Here is a 26,622-nt window from a genome sequence, read left to right on the forward strand (position 1 = left end):
CCGCATACAATTTGCATCAGTGTGAACCCAGCCTATATGGCACTTCTACACATGGACTTTTGGATTTTTCTATATATACATAATTGTTTTGCACAAATGTAATTTTATAAACAAAATATATATCTTTTTTGTTCACGATGTATATTATGAAACAATGCTGATATGTGTTACATATATATTGATTAATTTGCACATTTGCACATTGAGATTTTTATAGTTATTTATTTTTATATTGATGAATTTTGATGAATATTTCTATGAGAGCGCTTCACTATTTTCTGTTTCTTTATCTATCAATAGTGTGGTGGATGCACTGTTTTAAGTGGTAGCAGCTCTTGCTTTCAACACAGTTTCTATTTACTAACACTGAATTTATTTATTTCACATATAATTAGTGCAGGGATTTGTTACTATTTTTTGTCATAAACCCACTAGTGCTTTTTTTTACCACTACTATGGTATTCCTTTATTTATTTATTTGGCTTTTGAAATTTACAAATGCATCAATTTAGAAATTGGATGAAAGGTTTAGCACTGTGAAACTCCTTTTAAAAGATAAATAGTGCATTTTATATACAGCTATAAAGATCAGACCCAAATGAGGGTCAAATGAGAGGGACAGAGGGACATTGTTCCAAATCAGGGACAGTCCCTCGAAACCAGGGACAGTTGGGAGCTATGCCACTGGGAAGATATACCCCTTTATTTGCCCTGGTGACCATTTTTAACAGGACAGAAAGTAATGGAAAATCTAAAGTTTTCCAGTTGTTACCAGAACAGGATATAAGGATACATTTCTCAATAAGAAAACTCATACAGGCTCCATGCACACTGACTTAAAAAACATTGCTTCTGCAGGAGTTTTGTGTTCTGCCTGTAGAAGCAGCTCAATCTTATCCTATGTGTCCATGCACATTAGGCATATTTTGAGTTTAATGTTTAGAGGCAGAAAAAATAACCTTTTGGTTCGCGTTTCTGATTGGAGCTTGGAGGCAGAAAAAAACGTGAAACTCTCCTATACTCATCTACACTTTGTACAAAAAATTCTCCATATGAGCCTTTTTTACTCCCGAGAGAACAGACGTTTTTTTAAGCCCAGTGTGCATGGAGCTTACACACGGTACAATTGTTGGACGACAAAGCTTCTAATTTTTGTCAAAAGGGCGTGTGCCAGGATCTTGTCTTGCACAGTAACGGTACGCAAATTGACGCTTGACAAACACGAACATAGTGACATACTATGAGAGTATAAAGAGGAAGTTCAATTCTCAAGCGCCACCCTTTGGGCCCCTTCTGCTAATTTTGTGTTGATAGAAGTTTGGTGAGCGTTGATTCACGATTTTCAGATCGTACAAAACAAATGCCTTTTAACCACTTCAGCTCCGGAGGATTTTACCCCCTTCCTGACCAGAGCACTTTTTACAATTTGGCACTAGGTCGCTTTAACTGACAATTGCGTGGTCATGCAATGCTGTACCCAAACAAAATTTGTGTCCTTTTTTTCCCACAAATAGAGCTTTCTTTTGGTGGTATTTGATCATCTCGGCAGTTTTTATCTTTTGCACTATAAACAAAAATTGCTCTAATAAACATCCCCCAATTTAAAAAAAAAAAACAAATTTCTTCATCAGTTTAGGCCAATATATATTCTTCTACATATTTTTAGGAAAAAAAAAACGCAATAAGCGTATATTGATTGGTTTGCGCAAAAGTTATAATGTCTACAAACTATGGGAAAGATTTATGGCATTTTTATGGCATTTTTTTTTTTTTTTACTAGTAATGGCGGCAATCTGCGATTTTTAGCAGTACTGCGACATTGCGACGGACAGAGCGGACACTTTTGACACATTTTTGTGATCATTGACCTTTATACAGCGATCAGTGCAATAAAATGCACTGATTACTGTGTAAATGTCACTGGTAGTGAAGGGGTTAACAGTGAAGGTAGTGAAGGGGTTGAAGGGGTTAACACGGGGGCCGATCAAGGGGTTAAATGTGTGTTCCCTCAGTGTGTTCTAACTGTATGGGAATGTGACTGACTAGGGGGGAGATATATCATTGTTCCTACTTACTAGGAACTTACTAGGAACAAATGATATGTTTCCTCTCCCCGCCAGCACAGGGATTTGTGTTTACACACACAAATCCCCATGCTGGTGCTTGCGCACGTGATCGCGCGTGGCCGGCGGTGATCGTGCCCGTCTGCCACACGCATCGTGTCCCCCACCATGCAGCGGGCTCATGCCCTCTGGTGGTCGAAAAAGGGAAGGACGTACCCATACGGGATTTCGCCCAGGGGAGCCATTCTGCCGCAGTAAATCTGCGTGAGCCTGTCGGGAACCGGTTAAAATATATTTGGCATAACTACATGCAAAACAACCCAAATGGCAAATTTGCGCTTACTCACAAATATTTAAGCCGCTAACACAGCACAAGAATAATTGCCCAACAGATCCAAAAGTAAACCAAACGTGTAGCGCTAAAGAAAAGAGTCAGGCACCTGCAGACTGGCAAGGTATAGAGCCAGTGCCCTACATACAGTATGACTAAAACACAGTAAATATCTCACATTAGAATTATGGATATAAGTGTAATATAGTGTAATACAGGAAAGTCCGTGAGTGGGAAACTGAATGGGTCACCACTAATAAGTGATATATGCACCACCTTCACCAGCGTAAGGCCATAAAGTCTCTGAATAAATGATAGACGGCTGTTTTATTGCAATTCAGACATGTCCAGGATGAATAATATATGGATGAATCAGCTCCAGAACATCACACCACAGTGTCTTCACACACGTGCAAATCACTCAGATAGTAAGGTTGGAGGCTTACCGAAGGGTTTGAACCCAAAACAGCGTACACTGTGAGGGTCAAACCGGCTTGTATTGCTCACTGGCAATAGTGGGAAGACATTAACATCGTGAAGAAATCACAGGGGTTCCGTGAAGGTGTATCTTCTCCAAACGTAACAAAAGATCTCCCCATAAATGGCTCATAAAGGATATAAAAAGGGCCACATAGTGTGATACCGTAAAAATAATGGTTTATTAAAAAGGAAATACACTTACATGATTTGGATGATAAAAAGCGCTTGTACATAAAAGAAGGCAGCAGTGGAGTCCTCCCGACGCGTTTCGTCTGAGTAGACTTCGTCTTGGGGTACCCTCCACTGCAGCCTGACTCCATAATATAGGTACTGTAATCGTGTTGAAGTGACTCCAGCCTGTTCGATTCAGTAAATTGGCACTTCCGGGTTGCCCAAAATGGCGGACCCGCGTGCGTTCCAGGCCTCCCTTTGGTGGATGTGCTATGCGTTCCACTTCGTGGTATTGAAGCCTAATAATCCCCGTGTGTGTAACTTAACCACTTGCCGACCGCCGCACGACTATATACGTCGGCAGAATGGCACGGGCAGGCAAAAGGACGTGTATGTACGTCCTTGCCTGCCCGCGGGTGGGGGGTCCGATCGGACCCCCCCCCGGTGCCTGCGGCGGTCGGCAAATCTTCTCCGGCGATCGGAGGTGAGGGGGAGGCCATCCATTCGTGGCCCCCCCCTCGCGATCGCTCTCAGCCAATGGCATCATTTCCCTGCCTCTGTATTGTACACAGAGGCAGAGGAAATGATGTCATCTCTCCTCGGCTCGGTATTTTCCGTTCCGGGCCGAGGAGAGAAGACTGCAATGTAAGTGCACCAACACACTACACACACAGTAGAACATGCCAGGCACACAAAACACCCCGATCCCCCCCCGATCGCCCCCCGATCCCCCCCAATCACCCCCCCCCTGTCACAAACTGACACCAAGCAGGTTTTTTTTTTTTTTTTTTTTTCTGATTACTGCATGGTGTCAGTTTGTGACAGTTACAGTGTTAGGGCAGTGAGTGTTAGGCCCCCTGTAGGTCTAGGGTACCCCCCTAACCCCCCCTAATAAAGTTTTAACCCCTTGATCACCCCCTGTCACCAGTGTCGCTAAGCGATCATTTTTCTGATCGCTGTATTAGTGTCGCTGGTGACGCTAGTTAGGGACGTAAATATTTAGGTTCGCCGTCAGCGTTTTATAGCGACAGGGACCCCCATATACTACCTAATAAATGTTTTAACCCCTTGATTGCCCCCTAGTTAACCCTTTCACCACTGATCACCGTATAAGTGTTACGGGTGACGCTGGTTAGTTTGTTTATTTTTTATAGTGTCAGGGCACCCGCCGTTTATTACCGAATAAAGATTTAGCCCCCTGATCACCCGACGGTGATATGCGTCGCCCCAGGCAGCGTCAGATTAGCGCCAGTACCGCTAACACCCACGCACGCAGCATACGCCTCCCTTAGTGGTATAGTATCTGTACAGATCAATATCTGATCCGATCAGATCTATACTAGCGTCCCCAGCAGTTTAGGGTTCCCAAAAACACAGTGTTAGCGGGATCAGCCCAGATACCTGCTAGCACCTGCATTTTGCCCCTCCGCCCAGCTCGGCCCAGCCCACCCAAGTGCAGTATCGATCGATCACTGTCACTTACAAAACACTAAACGCATAACTGCAGCGTTCGCAGAGTCAGGCCTGATCCCTGCGATCGCTAACAGTTTTTTTGGTAGCATTTTGGTGAAATGGCAAGCACCAGCCCCAGGCAGCGTCAGGTTAGTGCCAGTACCGCTAACACCCACGCACGCACCGTACACCTCCCTTAGTGGTATAGTATCTGAACGGATCAATATCTGATCCGATCAGATCTATACTAGCGTCCCCAGCAGTTTAGGGTTCCCAAAAACGCAGTGTTAGCGGGATCAACCCAGATACCTGCTAGCACCTGTGTTTTGCCCCTCCGCCCGGCCCAGCCCAGCCCACCCAAGTGCAGTATCGATCGATCACTGTCACTTACAAAACACTAAACGCATAACTGCAGCGTTCGCAGAGTCAGGCCTGATCCCTGCGATCGCTAACAGTTTTTTTTGGTAGCGTTTTGGTGAACTGGCAAGCACCAGCCCCAGGCAGCGTCAGGTTAGTGCCAGTAGCGCTAACACCCACGCACGCACCGTACACCTCCCTTAGTGGTATAGTATCTGAACTGATCAATATCTGATCCGATCAGATCTATACTGGCGTCCCCAGCAGTTTAGGGTTCCCAAAAACGCAGTGTTAGCGGGATCAACCCAGATACCCGCTAGCACCTGCGTTTTGCCCCTCCGCCCGGCCCAGCCCAGCCCACCCAAGTGCAGTATCGATCGATCACTGTCACTTACAAAACACTAAATGCATAACTGCAGCGTTCGCAGAGTCAGGCCTGATCCCTGCGATCGTTAACAGTTTTTTTGGTAGCGTTTTGGTGAACTGGCAAGTGCCAGCGGCCTAGTACACCCCGGTCGTAGTCAAACCAGCACTGCAGTAACACTTGGTGACGTGGCGAGTCCCATAAGTGCAGTTCAAGCTGGTGAGGTGGCAAGCACAAATAGTGTCCCGCTGCCACCAAGAAGACAAACACAGGCCCGTCATGCCCATAGTGCCCTTCCTGCTGCATTCGCCAATCCTAATTGGGAACCCACCGCTTCTGCAGCGCCCGTACTTCCCCCATTCACATCCCCAACCAAATGCAGTCGGCTGCATGAGAGGCATTTTTATGTCCTCCCGAGTACCCCTACCCAACGAACCCCCCCAAAAAAGATGTTGTGTCTGCAGCAAGTGCGGATATAGGCGTGACACCCGCTATTATTGTCCCTCCTGTCCTGACAATCCTGGTCTTTGCATTGGTGAATGTTTTGAACGCTACCATTCACTAGTTGAGTATTAGCGTAGGGTACAGCATTGCACAGACTAGGCACACTTTCACAGGGTCTCCCAAGATGCCATCGCATTTTGAGAGACCCGAACCTGGAACCGGTTACAGTTATAAAAGTTACAGTTACAAAAAAAGTGTAAAAAAAAAAAAAAAAAAAAAAACACAAACAAAAATATAAAATAAAAAATAATAGTTGTAGTTTTATTGTTCTCTCTCTATTCTCTCTCTCTCTCTCTCTATTCTCTCTATTGTTCTGCTCTTTTTTACTGTATTCTATTCTGCAATGTTTTATTGTTATTATGTTTTATCATGTTTGCTTTTCAGGTCTGCAATTTTTTATACTTTACCGTTTACTGTGCTTTATTGTTAACCATATTTTTGTCTTCAGGTACAGCATTCACGACTTTGAGTGGTTATACCAGAATGATGCCTGCAGGTTTAGGTATCATCTTGGTATCATTCTTTTCAGCCAGCGGTCGGCTTTCATGTAAAAGCAATCCTAGCTGCTAATTAGCCTCTAGACTGCTTTTACAAGCAGTGGGAGAGAATGCCCCCCCCCCCCACCGTCTTCCGTGTTTTTCTCTGGCTCTCCTGTCTCAACAGGGAACCTGAGAATGCAGCTGGTGATTCAACCAGCTGACCATAGAGCTGATCAGAGACCAGAGTGGCTCCAAACATCTCTATGGCCTAAGAAACCGGAAGCTACGAGCATTTTATGACTTAGATTTCGCCGGATGTAAATAGCGCCATTGGGAAATTGGGAAAGCATTTTATCATACCGATCTTGGTGTGGTCAGATGCTTTGAGGGCAGAGGAGAAATCTAGGGTCTAATAGACCCCAATTTTTTCAAAAAAGAGTACCTGTCACTACCTATTGCTATCATAGGGGATATTTACATTCCCTGAGATAACAATAAAAATGATTAAAAAAAAAAAAATGAAAGGAACAGTTTTAAAATAAGATAAAAAAGCAAAAAAATAATAAAGAAAAAAAAAAAAAAAAAAAAAAAAGCACCCCTGTCCCCCCTGCTCTCGCGCTAAGGCGAACGCAAGCGTCGGTCTGGCATCAAATGTAAACAGCAATTGCACCATGCATGTGAGGTATCACCGCGACGGTCAGATCGAGGGCAGTAATTTTAGCAGTAGACCTCCTCTGTAAATCTAAAGTGGTAACCTGTAAAGGCTTTTAAAGGCTTTTAAAAATGTATTTATTTTGTTGTCACTGCACGTTTGTGCGCAATTGTAAAGCATGTCATGTTTGGTATCCATGTACTCGGCCTAAGATCATCTTTTTTATTTCATCAAACATTTGGGCAATATAGTGTGTTTTAGTGCATTAAAATGTAAAAAAGTGTGTTTTTTCCCCAAAAAATGCGTTTGAAAAATCGCTGCGCAAATACTGTGTGAAAAAAAAAAATGAAACACCCACCATTTTAATCTGTAGGGCATTTGCTTTAAAAAAATATATAATGTGTGGGGGTTCAAAGTAATTTTCTTGCAAAAAAAAAATAATTTTTTCATGTAATCAAAAAGTGTCAGAAAGGGCTTTGTCTTCAAGTGGTTAGAAGAGTGGGTGATGTGTGACATAAGCTTCTAAATGTTGTGCATAAAATGCCAGGACAGTTCAAACCCCCCCAAATGACCCCATTTTGGAAAGTAGACACCCCAAGCTATTTGCTGAGAGGCATGTCGAGTCCATGGAATATTTTATATTGTGACACAAGTTGCGGGAAAGAGACAAATTATTATTTTTTTTTTTTTTTTTTTGCACAAAGTTGTCACTAAATTATATATTGCTCAAACATGCCATGGGAATATGTGAAATTACACCCCAAAATACATTCTGTTGCTTCTCCTGAGTACGGGGATACCACATGTGTGAGACTTTTTGGGAGCCTAGCCACGTATGGGACCCCGAAAACCAAGCACCGCCTTCAGGCTTTCTAAGGGCGTAAATTTTTGATTTCACTCTTCACTGCCTATCACAGTCTCGGAGGCCATGGAATGCCCAGGTGGCACAAACCCCCCCAAATGACCCCATTTTGGAAAGTAGACACCCCAAGCTATTTGCTGAGAGGTATAGTGAGTATTTTGCAGACCTCACTTTTTGTCACAAAGTTTTGAAAATTAAAAAAAGAAAAAAAAAATTTTTTTTTTGTCTTTCTTCATTTTCAAAAACAAATGAGAGCTGCAAAATACTCACCATGCCTCTCAGCAAATAGCTTGGGGTGTCTACTTTCCAAAATGGGGTCATTTGGGGGGGTTTGTGCCACCTGGGCATTCCATGGCCTCCGAAACTGTGATAGGCAGTGAAGAGTGAAATCAAAAATGTACACCCTTAGAAATCCTGAAGGCGGTGATTGGTTTTCGGGGTCCCGTACGCGGCTAGGCTCCTAAAAAGTCCCACACATGTGGTATCCCCGTACTCAAGAGAAGCAGCAGAATGTATTTTGGGGTGCAATTCCACATATGCCCATGACCTGTGTGAGCAATATATCATTTAGTGACAACTTTGTGCAAAAAAAAAAAAAATAAAAAAATAAATTGTCACTTTCCCGCAACTTGTGTCAAAATATAAAATATTCCATGGACTCAACATGCCTCTCAGCAAATAGCTTGGGGTGTCTACTTTCCAAAATGGGGTCATTTGGGGGAGGTTTGTGCCATCTGGGCATTTTATGGCCTTCAAAACTGTGATAGGTAGTGAGGAGTAAAATCAAAAATGTACGCCCTTAGAAATCCTGAAGGCAGTGATTTGTTTTCGGGGCCCCGTATGCGGCTAGGCTCCCAAAAAGTCCCACACATGTGGTATCCCCATACTCAGGAGAAGCAGCTAAATGTATTTTGGGGTGCAATTCCACATATGCCCATGGCCTGTGTGAGCAATATATCATTTAGTGACAACTTTTTGTAATTTTTTTTTTTTTTTTTTTTTTTTTCATTATTCAATCACTTGGGACAAAAAAAATGAATATTCAATGGGCTCAACATGCCTCTCAGCAATTTCCTTGGGGTGTCTACTTTCCAAAATGGGGTCATTTGTGGGGGTTTTGTACTGCCCTGTCATTTTAGCACCTCAAGAAATGACATAGGCAGTCATAAATTAAAGACTGTGTAAATTCCAGAAAATGTACCCTAGTTTGTAGGTGCTATAACTTTTGCGCAAACCAATAAATATACACTTATTGACATTTTTTTTACCAAAGACATGTGGCCAAATACATTTTGGCCTAAATGTATGACTAAAATTGAGTTTATTGGATTTTTTTTAGAACAAAAAGTAGAAAATATCATTTTTTTTCAAAATTTTCGGTCTTTTTCCGTGTATAGCGCAAAAAATAAAAACGGCAGAGGTGATCAAATACCATCAAAAGAAAGCTCTATTTGTGGGAAGAAAAGGACGCAAATTTCGTTTGGTTACAGCATTGCATGACCGCGCAATTAGCAGTTAAAGCGACGCAGTGCCAAATTGTAAAAAGTGCTCTGGTCAGGAAGGGGGTAAATCCTTCCGGGGCTGAAGTGGTTAAAAGTGGTTCCTATTTGTAAGCCATAATAAGGTCTTATTAATGTAGGTAACCCCCATTATATGAAGTTCTTAAACCTCGTTTCCCGATCATGGCAAATCTCGTGGTATATCGCTGTACCGCGAGACCGGAAGTGTACTCCTGTGAGCATCGGAGTTTGCGTTCCAACCGTGGTCGGCCGGAAACTCCCGATGTGATCAATCCCAGCACACCTCACGGTCGGAAACTCTCGATGCACTCAATTTCAACACACCTCGCGTCGTGACGCTGTAACGTCACGACGCGAGAGCGGAAGACCTCAGGATATGCGTTCCAGCCAAGGTTAACCGGAAGTTCTTAGTAAAGCCCCAAATAATAGAAGGCCCCAATGCCAAATTAAATATAACAACTGGAACCGCATGTTAAACTAAGTGTCATACTAATAGTAATAACAACTTAGCACATTAGGGCATATATCAACATGATCAATCATAAGGAAAGACATATTGGAATTGCAATTGATTACTCATAGGCCCAGCCTTTGTAGTTATGTTAAAAATAACGCTACATATAAGGCCGGGGTAACTACTCGATCCAGATAGTTATGAAAATAGATATTTAACCGAAAATGTGTCTATATGTAAGTGTAAGAAGGATCTAAATAGACACACTGGTTATACCTGGCCATATATAAAATCAGTAATGGTAAAAAGATGCGTGTATATGGAACCCATAACGTCAAATTAGTGAAGGGAATCGAATGAACTGGATTCACATGCATCCGTGTAATTAACATCTATAACATCTATGAAAATATTTTATATAAATACAACAATGGACAATGCATTATGATCACACATACTGTAAATTTCATGATTCATCTAAGAAAGCGTTGACATCTATCTCTACATTAAGCCCTTGAGGGAAAAAAGTCTGTAGCTCGTATGCCCAAAACATTTCCAGGCGGGATACTCCCCTTATTTTCGCACCCCCTCTCCAGGGAGGTGTGTATTTGTCAATAATGACAAACTTGGATCCATCTGGATTACCACAGTGGAATTCTTTATAATGCCTCGGAACCGTATGTTTGGGGTCTCTACTTTTAATTAAGGCGATATGTTCGCCCACCCTAATAGAGAATGTCCTGGTGGTACGGCCTATATATTGTTTCTGGCAGGGGCAAGTGATGAGATACACTACAAATTTCGTACTGCAAGTGCAGAATGGTTTTATAGTGTATCTCCTTCCCGTAGTAGTGGAAGTAAACTCTGTCACTTTGCGTGTTCTAATGGCATTATGTTGACATACTACACATTTCCTGCAAGGAAAAAAGCCCGTCCAGTCATGAAAGAAGAGAGGGCGAGTGGGAGGATTTATAATATTAGGGGCTATCCGACCCTTTAATGATGGTGCACCCCTGAAAATGACATTGGCTTCTTCTGGGATAAGTGGTCCCAGAACGTTGTCTTGCTTGAGGACACCCCAATGCTTTCTCATAATATTTTTAATTTGTCTGTGTTGTGTTGAAAAAGCCGTCAACATGGCCCACCTAAATTTGCCGTCAGGTTCTCTCATAGGTTTAACTTCCAATAAAGATTTCCTGTCTATGTTGATAGTTCTTTGGATTTCTTGATCTAGGCCGTCAGTGTCATACCCCTTGTCTATGAATCTAGATTTTAAAATCTTGGCCTGTTCTAGAAATACCTCTATGTCCGTGCAGTTGCGTCGGAGTCTCAAAAACTGGCTCCGAGGGACCGCATTGAGCCATGAGACGTGATGACAACTGTCAACGGGAATAAACCCGTTGCGGTCAGTAGGTTTAAAATATGTGCTGAATCTAAATTGCTTGTTTACTATCTCTATCTGTAAATCCAGAAAATGGATTTTCGTTTCACTGGCTTCGTACGACAAAGATATACCTCTATCATTTGCATTCAGATTCGCAAAGAACTCCTCAAGTGTCTCCCTGGTCCCATTCCATAGGAGAAGGATGTCGTCTATGTACCTAGTCCACAGAACCAGAGAACTGGTTTCGTGGACATAGACGACATCCTCCGCCCATTTAGCCATGAATAGGTTCGCAAGACTAGGTGCGAATTTCGCCCCCATAGCGACTCCACGTTGTTGGAGATAAAAATTGTGGTTAAACCAAAAATAGTTATGTTTGGCTGCGAATTCTAGTAATTCCACAAGATAATCACACTGGAAAGGGGCCAGGGAATGTTCCTGGGCCAAAAAATATTTAACAGCGTCGATGCCCTTATCGTGTGGTATGCACGTATACAATGACGCCACGTCCGCAGTGGCCATGATGAAACCATCTTGTACTGTGACGTTTTCAAGGAGTCTAATTGTGGAACTGGTGTCTTTCAAATATGAGGGAGTTTTCTTCACTAGAGGTTGTAGGAAAAAATCTATATATTTGCCTACTCTGGCTGTAATGGAATTAATACCACTTACAATTGGCCTGCCAGGGGGGCAAACAGGATCCTTATGGACTTTCGGCAGGTAGTAAATAGTGGGAATTCATGCAAAGCAGCTTCTTTATTATCCCATTGAAGAAGATGAGAATTTTGACATTTCATCAATTGCCAATTTAACTTAAACTTAAAGTGTATCTAACTTGAAAAGACGTTGTTGACTAAACCAAACGTATATTGAATATAAATAATTGTCACAAATTTTTTTTTTTTGAAAATCCTGTTTTTTTTTTTAACCTTTCTTTGCATTCTGGTGCATTAGCCACACATCAGTGCTCACAATCAACTTCCTGATAGTGATAAGAAGATGGACCATAGAGATCAGAGTTAATAATGCCTACTCAGTGTGTTTTAGCACAGGCCTTGGTGGTTTCCGCCAGCAACACACATGTCACACAGTGAAAACACAGGGATGCAATTGGGAGACAGTTTTCACCCCATAACAAGAAGCGCCTAAACAAGGATCTTCGTGGTAGGATCAACAGGGATTCCAATATCAAAAGCTGCATATTTAAAAAAGATTTAAAACACTTTTTGAAATGATCCATTATGTTTTATTATGACTGGGTTTAACTCTATTTTAATTATTAATTATTATTATTAATTATTAGTTAGTGTTACATATACGCTGTATGTATTTGTATATCCTGTTTGGATCTGAGTGTGTTTTTTTCTATTCTATATTTGACAATTCCTAGACAAGACCCCACCCTATGAGGTCCTTCTGTAATGCTACCTTACTCCTGTTGCTGCCTATGACTGCCAAATTCATTAATGACCTGTATCACTATTGCTAGTGTAATTGTGCAGGCACTGCCTGCTTTGGTACTACAGAAGCCTTCAGCTCCAGCATTATAAAAATGTACCTAAAGCTGGCCATACACTGAGCAAACCAGACGAAATTCACTTCATGGGTGGTCCTGTAGGCACCCTCCCGCCTAATATCCATTGATTGAAAATTTGAGCCAAATGGAAATGTATTGGCTGTACTGCAGGTGCATTCAATCAGATCCAGCTTCTGTTTGAGTATTCTGACAGCCACCCGTGCTGATTGTCAGAATACAATAGCCAGCACTGCAGCACTGCAGATTCATCCATCCACACTATATAGTGTGAATGAAAAAAGTGGTTATATTTTTTTTTTATCCAGCATACAGGCTGATCACGTGTGTAAACAAAAGTTCGGTAATTTTTTTTTTGCCTCACTCTGACAGTGTGAGGAGAAAAAAAAGCCAATCACCGGCTTATGCTCAAGGGACATCGGTCACGAAGAGGAAGGAGGCACATCTGCCTCCTCCTCTGTGCCTGCCAGTGCCACCTGCCATTGCTACCTGCCAGTGCCCACCAGTGCCATCTATCAATGCCCATAAGTGCCACCTATCAATGCCCACAAGTGTCACCTATCAATGCCCACCAGTGGTGCCAATCAGTGCCTCATCAGTGCCACCTAGCAGTGCTGCCTTTCAGTGTAACCTATAAGTGCCCATCACTGTCACCCATCAGTGCCCATCACTGCCAGCTATCAGTGCCACCTATCAGTGCCACCTATTAGTGCCACTTCTCAGTGCCCACCAATGCCACCCATCAGTGCCACCTCTCAGTGTCACCTTTCAATGCACACCAGTGCCGCCTATCAGTGCCCACCAGTGCCGCCTCTCAGTGCCTACCAGTGCAGCCCATCCGTGCCCATCAGTGCAGCCTCATCGGCGTACATCAATGAAGGAGAAAAATTACCTGTTTGCAAAATTTTATAACAAAATATAAAAAAATATAATTTTTATTTTATTCGGTCTTTTTAAATTTTTTTAACAAATAATAAAAAACGCAGAGGTGATCAAATACCACCAAAAGAAAGCTCTATTTGTGGGAAAAAAAATGATAAAAATTTAATTTGGGTACAGTGTTGTATGACCGCGCAATTGTCATTCAAAGTGCGACCGCGCTGAAAGCTGAAAATTGGTCTGGACAGGAGGGGGGTTTAAGTGCCCAGTAAGCAAGTGGTTAAAGTGGTTGTAAACCTCTGAAATGAAAAATGAATAAAGCATTTCCCTCTATAGTGTGTGCTAGCCTCTATCCAAAGCTCCTACTGTGATTCTTATCTGCTATCTCTTCCCTCTGCTATTTGCCTGTGTCACTCCTCTATGCCAACACCACAGAATCCCGGGGGAAAGCTCCTCCCCCCGAGCACACATCCTGTGAGTAACAGCATGAGCTGTGCATGTTTCCCTATGAGACTGTGTAGAGGAACATGTGTCCATTCCCTCCACTCAGGTCTCAGATTACACTCAGCTATGTGCTTTATTCTCTGCAGTGTGTGACATCAGATGCTGTATAAAATGTGTGCTTTAGAAGGCTGTAGAGAGAAGATGCCTGCATAAAACCAGATACAACTTACATAGGCAGATTTGTTTCATCTCTGTGTATCTGAGGCTAGTCATTTCAGTGTGTATATGTGAAGGTTTACAACCACTTTAAGTGGTGGATGTGTATAGGTTATTTTTGGAGGATAAATATATGGTTTTGTGTTACTTTAAGCTGCAGTAGCACTAGCTCTGCTATCAATAAGAGGTTCATCATACCCTCAGGATTTCAGAATGTTCTGTCATTCAGCATAACAACATTACAACTTCTGCAAGGTCGCACTAGATAATTACTGCTTGGCTCCACAAATAAAACTTGACTAAATAACAATATTGGCAGAAACAAGTCATATGTAAATAATTTTCATTGTTCTGAAATAAAAACCTATATTGCTTGTTGCTTCTCCTCAAATACAAGTTATGAATGCAAAGCCATTTTCCATGTGAGACGGAATAATGACATTGTTCATAAATACTTGTTTCAAGGGCATAGATTTATTTCATTTTGTCAGACAATTTTAGACCTATTTACCAAGAAATAAGCAAATGGCTCTTCCCATTTCTCATTCTTGTGTAAACTTGTCACGATTATTGATCACGCAATATATTTAAAGCTGCTCGCTGTAATCTTGTGTTCTGCTATATACAGAGCGTTGCTCCTTTATTTTATTCATTATTGGCTAAATATGCAGGTTTTCAATCATCACTACAGTAAAAATACACTGAAGATTTTCAAACGTAATGATAAAGAACATAATGGATGGTTGGGATTGGTAAGTAATGATAATGTTAAAATTACAGTATGGCATTACAAAACAATAACATAAGAAAGTTCAGTTAGATCGCTGTATCAATCCTATGTTATAACAGCGCTGATGTTAGTCCACCAGATTTCTAACCAACATAAATATGTTCCTAAACATATAACTTGATGAGATGACAGTTAGTGAGTTCCGTTCTGAAAATAGCAGGTAATCCTAAATAGTTGTCAAAGCGTGCACCAAACACCCAGATCCTCGCCACATGAGGCACACTCCCCCAAGGGGTTACACTCACCAGAGCTCAGAATATCTCAGGCCTTAAAGTAAATCCTTATAATACTTTAAAAGAGAAGTCCCCAGCAATCATAAAAAACAAAAGATTCTAACATAGCGTAAATCCTGTTTCACACATTTATTTTAACCCAAGAACCCGTCCCTCATAAAAATACGTACAAACTTTTAAAATCAATGAAGCATGTAAGTTTGAAGAGCGTAATCACCAGTCTGCTACTCAGGATAACGTCTGTTATCCTGAGTAGCAGACAGCCACGCTGTGTCCTTCCTGATAGTACCCAGCTGACTGTGAGAAGCAAACGTCACTTTCGGTCGCCGTGGAGGTCATGCTCTGATGCGTTTTGTCATATCCGTCTTCAACTGATGGTGTGATCTCACAGTGTGACAACGTTGTTTACCCCTCATGTGACGCTCGCTTCAGCTCATAGGTGCACGCAAGCGGCATATCGGATCATCTGCCTACACATTACACAATCTAATAAACAAGTCAGAGTGCAACATCACCTCTTCAGCTGAATCATTACACCCCGGACCTGACATTATCTCAAGTGTACATTAAATTGATAAAATGAACATCTTAATCACATGCCTTTTAGACAGAATTGTTACTAAAATGATATATATATACCCATACTATTAAAATACTGGCTTAAATATCCCTAACCATTATACATTATAATTATACTAACAACATAAGCAACTATTACCAGTAATAAATAAACAAATAAAATCAATATGAAATATAAAATCTTATACGATTAGTCCTACAATAATCATACATATATATATATGTTTGTCAAAGTACACCTCAAGCTAATAATGTATTGATCGATAATGTATGCATCATTAGCACAGCATTATCTAGATACTAGTAGCTTCTGATTGGTCATGTCCATGTAAGGTGAACTTCTTCCAGGATCTAGGTGTCATTTTGGGTGTAGCCCTGGATGGAGGCGCCATCTTAGTTATACATTCTTTACTCAATGGGAGGGGTTGCTGCTAGCGGCCATTTTGAGCAAGGAATAGAAAGCACTTTTTATATACAGAAAAATATAGACTTTGTTAGTATAAAATCTAAAAATAGAAAATGGGCGTTTTATCTGATCCATCACAGTCCCCCCTTAAAATGACTATTTTCAACTGTCCCTAATCATCCTAACTCATCTGTCTGTATGTGCCTTGGAAATCTTTTGTGCTGCACGGTAGACGAGTGATGGCTTTTTCATCACCCCCCTTGCCACAGACTTTGCACATAAGGAAGTCAGATGCCGTCCCTAATGGCATTGTACTTCACAGGGAGGGACTGCAATGGAGTGTAAGGTTTCTCATCTGCCCCATCAAAATCTCATGGTTCAAGAAGGTTGGGGTGCTGTTTTCCACAGTTTTCTGCACTAACTTCTTCAGACAAGGTAAAATGCAACTGTGGAAAACTGTGCTATTTTCCACAGTTTTCTGCACTAACTTCTTCAGACAAGGTAAAATGCAACAGCTATACTTATTTGGGCTAAAATATTTTTCCACCCACTCATCCAGCTAAAATATTGGTCCCATGGGTCTGAGATACCTGAATTCTTCTTCAGCTCTACTGATAGGCTTTCCAAGTTTGTTATGGCCAGGGTGACCTTACCATTTGGACCAGTGTTTTCAGGGATGTATGTACAGCACGTCTCTGTACCTTCTATCATTTTACAAACAACCCCCTTCTCCGCTAAAATCATGTCCAAAGTCATCCTATTCTGAAATGTCATGTAAGATGTGGGGGGCTAATTGGTCAGCAATCCACTGTAGGGCATCTCTGGTGTAATTCACAAACCGCTGCTGATTGTAATATATGTAATTTATCTAGTCTACATTTTTGTTGACAGTGATTATGGGAATCGGAGACTCAAAACCTGTGTAGCTCTGGTAGATTTTTTTAATCTACCGCTGATAGGTAAATCTTGTGGGTTACTTTTTAGAGGAAGCTAGATTTGCCTCTGTTCCAGCTTGGCTGAGTTGCTTTGTCGTTCCACACTGTGTCGGTGGGTGTCGTTGTCACCATCGGCTGGTGTTGGAAAAGCAACGTGTTGAAGCGTATGAGTGCTCCTCTGTCCCGGAGACAACTCGGTGGAGGTGGTCCTCCGAGTTGCATTCCGGGAGAGGGTATTCATGGGACAGACGCCATGTTCAGGGGGTAGTTTTTCAGCCACCTGCTGGCCCTCCTGGCCGACAGGTATGCATTAGGAGTACCACCTCGTGGTCCTCTGTTCCGGAGGCCCACATTGCTGCAGCATGTGGGTGATCCCAGAAGCTTGTCTGGGGCCTACCACAGCAGCAGAGGAATGGTCCTGAGGTGTCTATCCTGAGTGAAGAAGCTGGACAACCGAGAAGATCCCAGGGGAGGACCCATCATGGGAGGATCATGCAGAGCGCTGGTCTGGAGAGGGGCCTGGTGACTCGTTTGGAGGACGTATCCTGAAGTAATCTTACTGTATAGTACTGCTGGGTTGGCTTAAAGGTTCAAGTACTGTGTCTGACATTCATCGCAAACCAATACATCCTGTGGCAGAGGATCTTACGGGTTTTATCCCAAACAAGTCTGTGGCACAGACTTTTGTTCGTGCTGCGTACTGGCTGCTAGGCAAGTGAGAGAGGCCTATCCAGGCGGGCAAAGATTGAGTCCCACAAGGGGAGTGTATTCAACAATTCAACCACAAGTGTTTTCAATTCCAGAGAACGTTTCAAAGAATACTAAGGAAAGGTATTTGAGCTTCCCTGCAGCTTTCATCCTGCCTCTTTCCTGCTACTTCCTTTATTATTTGTTCATTAAAGCATTGGAAAATTTACTCAAGTGTTGGTGTCTAAATCGTCCAGAGGTAAACTCAACGGAACCCTAGACCCGGTGCCGGTCAAACAGAGGTATCAAGAGTGAAGGCAACAGCCCGCTTTAAACCAGCAGCTCCACTGAGAGTAAGTGCTACACCTGCCTTTACTTGGTCTCGTACTTTAAACTCATCCGGGACCCCCTTTGGGACCCCTATGGCATATATATACACATATGGGTCAAAACTTCCCTCAGGAGCACTTCTCTTAGTGATAGCCACCTGTTGGGTCCTCACCAGATTTAACAGGAAAAAGATATAAAAAGGATATACAATATAGACATCATGGTGCAGTCAATGTCTTGTCCTCCGGGTTTGGGACTTTCTTACAGTGGGAGGCGTGGATCCAAGTGCTCTTTCCAGCCAACTTAACAGATGTGGTTGTGGTCAGCAGGACCTGGAAGGGACCATCATATCTGGGTTCAAGGGAATGTTTTCTCACAAATTTCTTTACCAGCACCCAATCTCCAGGCAGTAGTTGGTGTGTTCCTGTATCTAATTCAGGATCTGGAATGGAAGAAAACACCTGGGCACGTATTCGGGTTAATTCTCGCGATAATGCGGTTATATAGTTAGTCAACACATCAGACTGCAGTTATAATTGTTGTGGAAAATAACAACCAAGTCTAGGGGCTGAACCAAACAAAATCTCATAAGGAGATAAGGAGTGTTCTCCCCTTGGTGTGTATCTGATGCTGAACAGGGCAATGGGCAGACTGTCCGATCAGCTCATACCAGTTTCGTGGGCCATTCATTCTTTCTACCTTCCTGCTACTCTGGGGGTGGTAGGGTGTGTGAAACTACTAAGGGGTACTCAAATCGTCCACTCTTTGACATTTGGATGTGGTCAATTTGTATCAGGGTACAAGGGCTTTGCCAGGTGTTTCTGCGGTGTCTTCTCTGTGCGTCCCGGGTTACACTTCTTTGACAGATGGGCAGCTCCACGTGCCCATTGTACCACAGCCGGGTACATATTCCTGGGCAAGCAAGGTTTCTTGTTGCACTCGAATAGTCCATCCTTGAGGGTTGCTCCCCTCCGCTTCCAGCTTTCCTTCTCATCTGGACTTGCTGTAGTTCTTTCAGATAAACTCTGTCCACTGGGAGAGTCTGTAGGGCAAGCACGGGGTGGTCTTCTTCTACCACCCTGCTTTCCACTTCCCATGGACTGCAGGCTGCCTTTTTGGCAGCTGAATTGGCTAGATGATTGCCTCTGGCTTCCTTCGAGTTCAGTTTGCCGTGTGCTTTTACTTTCAGAATAGCCACTTGGGTTAGGAGAAGCAAGGCGTCCGTCAGGTCTTTGATAGCTGAACTGTGTTTAACAGGTGTACCTGCAGCTGTCAGGAATCCTCTAGCCTTCTAGATCACACCAAAGTCATGGGCAATGCCGAAAGCATATCTTGAGTCTGTAAGAATGTTGGCTCTTTTTCCCTCTTCCATTTTACATGCTGTAGTGAGTGCTTGCAGCTCTGCCTCCTGTGCAGATATCACTGGTGGTAAGGCTTCAGCTTGTAGAACCTTGTTTTCAGTGGTGACCGCGTATCCTGTGTGGTATTTGCCTTGTTCATCAGCAAATCGGGAGTCATCAACAAAAATTGTTAGGTCTGTATTCTGCAGGGGTATTTCACTCAGGGTGGGGAGATGTGTGGTTTCCAGCCGCATTAATTCAAAGCAGTCATGGGGTGACGAGTTAGGGCTCGGTTCCTCCTCTATGCCACCCTCGGGAAGTGGAAGGAGGGTGGAAGGGTTCAGTGTTTGACAATGTAATAATGTTGTTCGGTAGGAGGGAGCATTGGAGTCTCAAATGTCTGGCAGTGGAAAGGTGTTTCGGCTGGATCTGGTTGAGTATGGCAGCAATGTCATGGGGGGCAAGCAGAATGAGGAAATGTCTGAGGACCAAGTCCGAAGTTTTGCCAAGCAAGGCTTGTGCAGCAAAGACAGCTTGCAGACACGATGGACCTCCTCTTGCCACCGCATCCAGCTGACAGGAATAATATCCTATGGGGTGTAGGCGGTTGCCATGTGATTGGGTGAGTACACCTGCAGCATGTCCCAGACGTTCAGATACAAAGAGCTTGGGAGCCCTAAAGCTGGAGCTGATGAAATGGCTTGTTTGAGGGCATCGAAGTTGGATATTGCCTCTGAGGACATTTGGAAGGTGTCAGACTTCAGGGCATCATAAAGGGTTTGCATCAGTAAGGAGGCTTCCGAAATCCATGCTCTACAATAGGAGATCAGCCCAAGGAAGGCATGAAGGGGCTTCTGGCCTCGTGGCAGTGGAATGTTTGAGACTGCTTTCACTCTGTCTCTTGTTGTTAGGTGTCTTGTTCTTTGTGACAGACAGTGTCCGAGGAAAATGTTGAGCACCACTGCAATTTGGGTTTTGAGGCTTTGCAACCCTGGTTGACAAGATAGCACAACAGGCTTTCTGAGGTGACTTCAGCAGTGGGTAAGTCATCTGCACAGAGGAGAAGGTCATCAACATATTGGAGGAGAATCACTTCCGGGTGATCCTTTTGCCATGTGTCAAGGATGGTAGCCATAGCTTTTGCAAACTGGCTTGGAGAGTTCTGTGCCCCTTTTGGCATAACTGTCCAGGTATATTGTTGTTTTTCGTGGGTAAATGCAAAAAGGTACCAGCAGGAGGGGTGAAGGGGGACACTGAAAAATGCGTTTGCAAGGTCCACCACTGTCAAGTATGTTGCTGTTGGAGGCACCCCGCAAGTAGAGTGTGAGTGTTTGGGATAATTGGTGTGTCTAAGACTGTAGCTTCATTAACTGCTCGGAGGTCCTGGACCATTCTGTACTTATCTGGTTCTCCCTTAGGGGTTCTCTTCTTCACAGGCAACAGAGGTGTGTTGCATAGAGATGTACAGGGTATCAGGGCTCCATTTGACATGAGGGCCTTGACATGCTTTGAAATAGCTGCAGATTGGGCTAACTTTAGAGGGTATTGTGGTTTCCGGGGCAGGGGAGCTCCAGGTTTCAACTGCACCATGACTGGTGGCACCTTTAAGTGTATATCCTCAGCTCCTGTAAATTAGAGACAATCTGGAATTCTGTCCATCACATCCGGTGGAATTGCAGTAGTAGGTGATTCTTCTATGGACATTAGCAGAGGGATGGAACACAGTGCAGAAGTGTCCTTAATGCCCAGTGGAGAAGAGACAGTAACAGATCCATCTTCAGAGAAGACAATGAAAGCCTGAAGTCTGGACAGTACATCTGCTCCCAAGAGACTGAGTGGACAGGTGGAAGAGACAACAAATCGAGCCAGAAGTTCTGGGTACTTTCCAATTTGTAGGGTGTGGGCCAACGGGTTAGTTCTGGGAGTTCCATCTGCACCCACACAAGATATGTCAATATCGGAAAGGTAGGAGTGGTCAGGTAAATCCTCTTCTCTAATCACGCTTCCTGCTGCACCTGTATTGATTAGGAAAGTGGTTGGATGTCCCTCAATGGGTAGGGTCGCCCTCGCTAATGGGCCTTCAGAGTTCTTTGAAGAGGTTGCCATGACAGGGGTGAGCGACACAGGCTTGCCCAATTCCTAGTGTAGGAGATCCAGGAGTTCTGAGGTGGGACGTCCAGGGTTTTGATCTTGTTGCCGCTGATGTTGGTACTGTTGTTGAGGATATTGGTTTTGTATATTTGGGTTCCCTGGTGGGGGGGGGGGATTGCCTAGGGCGTCTGGGCACTTTACAGTCCCTTTTGTAATGTCCAGGATTTTCACAGTTGAAACAGGTTGGGGGTGGCCTTGGTGTGTATGGGGTAGTCCCCGCAACCATAAGTGGTGTGGTTTTCTTGGTGGTCTGAGAAGATTCCAGACACTTTGCTACCAAAAGGAGGGTGTCTAGGGGCAACACACAGTACTCCAGTCGGGCCATGGTGAGGCCTTTTCGGATTGACTCCTTGAGGCCCGCCACAAAGGCTGAAGACAGCATCTGACTGTGTGCCTTGTTATGGGTGGTGAATCCCAAATCCTAAAAACTTGTGACAGTCTGGTGTAAAACTTCTCTACTGACTCCGTTTGTCTTGAGTGATACTTGTGGCTTGGTCGACCAGTCTGTCCCTCGTCCACTCGCACAGCTGCTCACAGAATTCCACACCAGAAGTAAAGTTATTGTCATCGACAATCCTTGCATCATGGAGATTTTTCTCCATGATGGACCAGTAAGCGTCTCCAGATTTTATTTCACATAAACTGACTAGATCTCTCCATGCTGCAGAGTAGGTTTTTTGGATCTGGGCCAACCTACGGTAAAAGGGCATGGGTTGTTTTTCTGGGTCTGGCAGAGTAGTCACCAGGGTGGATGCTTGGGATGGAGTAAAAGTGACATACATCACAGGTGCAATGGCCACTGGCCTAGAAGCTACTGTTGATGCCCATGGCATTGGGGTTAGCGGAGGAGGGTTCCAAGTAATCAACACCTTATCCTGTGACGAGGATGAGAAAGTGTCCGGTATGGACGCCAGGGGATGTTGATATGAATGTAAACTCACATCTGGCCTTACCGTTGTATGGGGAAAGGCCGGAATTCCACCTGTTGGAGCGGTGGCATACGATCCTACTAGGTTGGGCATGTCAGAAGTTCTGGTCAGTTGGGGAGGCATGTAGAAGGTACCGTCCACCCTTATGACCGAGTAGATGGAAGTTGTAGGGCCTGTAGGCCTTCCGGTGCTCTGACCAGTTGTACCAAGATGGCCGCTGGAAGGAGTCATAGGGAGTCTTCCGGCATCTTGACTGGGTGTACTAAGATGGCCGCCGACAGGGGTCATAGGGAGTCTTCCAGCATCTTGACTGGGTGTACTAAGATGGCCGCCGGAAGCGGTGTGTTGGGCTGTTTTTCTGGCAAGCTAAAATAATAAATCAACCAGGTCTTATATATCACTCACTTTAACACTTTAAACATCACATTATACTAGTAATTTCATAGCTGGTCAAGAGTTAACTTTTTTTACATTCTCTCACACAGGAATTTGAAGGGAGGGGCCCTTCGCTCCTTAAACTGAAACGCAAGGGTGGGGGTGAGGGCAGAGCTGCAGAGCTGCAGAGCTGCAGACAGGCTTATCTGATGCTCAAAATGATTTCTCACGCTTATTTTTCAACTCATCGATACGTAGCTATCTTTTCTGCTTCTCAAACAGTTACATTGCCTATTATAATTCTCTTTTGCTAGACCCATCAGTGATATGCATTATAAAAACTTTGACAGGCTCATAATTAAAGTTTCATCACATTGCATACTTTCAAAAATCCAACATTGTACACATTTAGGACATGACATGACATACCATTCAGTGCCATGGGAGGAGAGAGATGCTCAGGAGCGGATTTCACAGAATCACTGCGCTGCCACCCGTGACGCGCACACCGCGCGCGCAAACAGAATCACCGCACTGCCACCACCCGTGAGGCACACACCGTGCTGCCACCAGTGACGCGCACCCAACACCTCTACCCCGTGACACGCACACTGCGCTGCCACCGGCAGGAGAGTTACCATATCAAATTAGTCCCTCTGTGCACCAACCCACTCTCCCGGTCTCTCTCCCTTCGGCGACCGACACATATATACAGACACAAAGTGGGCAACAGATACTCAGGTACAGGTTTGGTACACATTAGACCCCGGGCAAGCAATCACCTGTCTCTGGTGACAGCCGGCAGCCACATCAGACACGCCGGCAGCCACACCAGACACAGAGATAGACCAACAACGGAGATAGGTCACGTACTGGTAAGGTACTGAAAGGTATGTCTTACCATAATCTGGAGGTAATCAGTCTCCAGCCCATTGGCGTTGGTCCGCCTCGGCGTCCTTGCGATCGGCTGTCCGTTGGTTCATAACCCGGGGCCCCGCGTTTGGGCACCAGCTGAAATGGATCAGACCAATCGTCTGGTGAGTATCTGTCCCCATCCTGATTAGGCCTATGTAATTTGGTGCATGTATATGCAAAAGGGAGGTGGGACTTTAAAATGAAGCGGTTGGAATGCGGAGGGTTTAGAAAATATAAATTTAATAATCATAGTAGATATAGTACAGGAATTTCATACATATACACACATATATATATAGATAGTACAAAAATAAAGCATATAGGTGGAAAAATACATGCAATGGATATATAATCATGCTAGGTAGATGGTAGTTGGAATAATATTGGTACAGGACAACAATGGCCTAGGGTGCCAACTGTGGCATGCCCGGTAGCTGGAATTCTAATCGCATAGTAATGATAGTACTCATAATAGGTACCAGAGATGGTGTGCCCGGGACCTGGTATTAGAATAACGTAATACTGATAGTGATATTGATAAATTAATGATAACATCATCAAAGTGCAAGTAGTTAAGATTGAAGCATCAAGTGTAGCTCGATGCGTTTCGTGGATGGTTTTCTCCACTCATCAGGAGCTGATGCAGTGCGATCCTGTAAAATATATACATATAATAAACCTCCTATCTTAATAGAGAGGAGTGAAAAAAATTTTCAAAGATAGTTGGCCCAAAAACACATACTTACCAACACTGTCACTGAGTGCGGCGCATGACAGACGGCAAGGAGTGAGCCAGAGGCAACAAACCCCGGTGGGGTGATGTCCATGTGACAGCAATGGTAATGGAGAACTTGTCAGAAGAAAGGGATACCCGGGAACAGAATATTGGTTACAGATTGTAAATATTTGTGATCTGAGATAAAATTCGTAATAATGAGTAATAAATAAATAATGTACCCCAAGATACCCTTATGTAAGGTGTTAATAGGTAGTATAATGAAGATTGTGTAGTGAACTGTTCACCACACAATCTTGTAATATTTTGAACTGTTCACTACACAATCTTCATTATACTACCTATTAACACCTTACATAAGGGTATCTTGGGGTACATTATTTATTTATTACTCATTATTACGAATTTTATCTCAGATCACAAATATTTACAATCTGTAACCAATATTCTGTTCCCAGATATCCCTTTCTTCTGACAAGTTCTCCATTACCATTGCTGTCACATGGACATCACCCCACTACCCAGACACTGCTATTCCATTACCCGTTGCCATTTAGACATAATATGCTGCCTCAGCTCCCGTGCCGGGGTTTGTTGCCTCTGGCTCACTCCTTGCCATCTGTCATGCACCGCACTCAGTGCCAGGGTTGGTAAGTGTGTGTTTTTGGGCCAACTATCTTTGAACATTTTTTCCACTCCTCTCTATTAGGATAGGAGGTTTATTATATGTATATATTTTACAGGATCGCACTGCATCAGCTCCTGATGAGTGGAGAAAACCATCCACGAAATGCGTCGAGCTACACTTGATGCTTCAATCTTAACTACTTGCACTTTGATGATGTTATCAATAATTTATCAATATCACTATCAGTATTACGTTATTCTAATACCAGGTCCCGGGCACACCATCTCTGGTACCTATTATGAGTACTATCATTACTATGCGATTAGAATTCTAGCTACCGGTCATGCCACAGTTGGCACCCTAGGCCATTGTTGTCCTGTACCAATATTATTCCAACTACCATCTACCTAGCATGATTATATATCCATTGCATGTATTTTTCCACCTATATGCTTTATTTTTGTACTATCTATATATGTGTGTATATGTATGAAATTACTGTACTATATCTACTATGATTATTAAATTTATATTTTCTAAACCCTCCGCATTCCAACCGCTTCATTTTAAAGTCCCACCTCCCTTTTGCATATACCTGATATCGGGATGGAGGCGACGAGTGCGCCTCATTTAAAGTCCCAAACTCCCCTCTTTATTCATGTAATTTGGTGCATGCACAATGAAGAACCACACAGTGAAACTGTGTTCAGATACGTGATACTTCTTTATTGTTCTTCCTGGTAACGTGGGGTTTTATACATGAGTGACTTTTTGCTGTGAGGGAGTGCATCATTAGCACAGCGTTATCTAGGTACTAGTAGCTTCTGATTGGTCATGTCCATGTAAGGTGAACTTCTTCCAGGATCTAGGTGTCATCATCTTGGGTGTAGTCCTGGACGGCGGCGCCATCTTAGTTATACATTCTTCAATCGATGGGAGGGGGTGCTGCTAGCAGCCATTTTAAGCAAGGAATAGAAAACACTTTTTAGATACAGAAAAATATAGACTTTGTTAGTATAAAAGCTAGAAATAGAAAATGGGCGTTTTATCTGATCCATCACACCTGCCTTTACAGGCACATGAATTTTAATAGCATCCCATTCTTAATTCCGTAGGGTTCAATTTTGAGTTGGCCCACCCTTTGCAGCTTTAACAGCTTCAACTCTTCTGGGAAGGCGGTCCACAAGGTTTAGGAGTGTGTCTATGGGAATGTTTGACCATTTTTCCAGAAGCTCATTTGTGAGGTCAGACACTGATGTTGGATGGGAAGGCGTTCTATCGGGTTGAGGTCAGGATTCTGCAGCTCAGTCCAGTTCCTCCACCCCAAACTCATTTATCCATGTCTTTATGGACACAGGTCAGAACACAAGAACAAGCTCAAGCTGAAGTCGGCACTGACACTGAGTAGCGCATCCCCTAAAAAAGGCTGTCTGGCACCAATC

This window comes from Aquarana catesbeiana, linkage group LG04 (genome assembly GCF_042186555.1).
Source record: "Aquarana catesbeiana isolate 2022-GZ linkage group LG04, ASM4218655v1, whole genome shotgun sequence".
In the NCBI taxonomy this organism is placed as follows: Eukaryota; Metazoa; Chordata; class Amphibia; order Anura; family Ranidae; genus Aquarana; species Aquarana catesbeiana.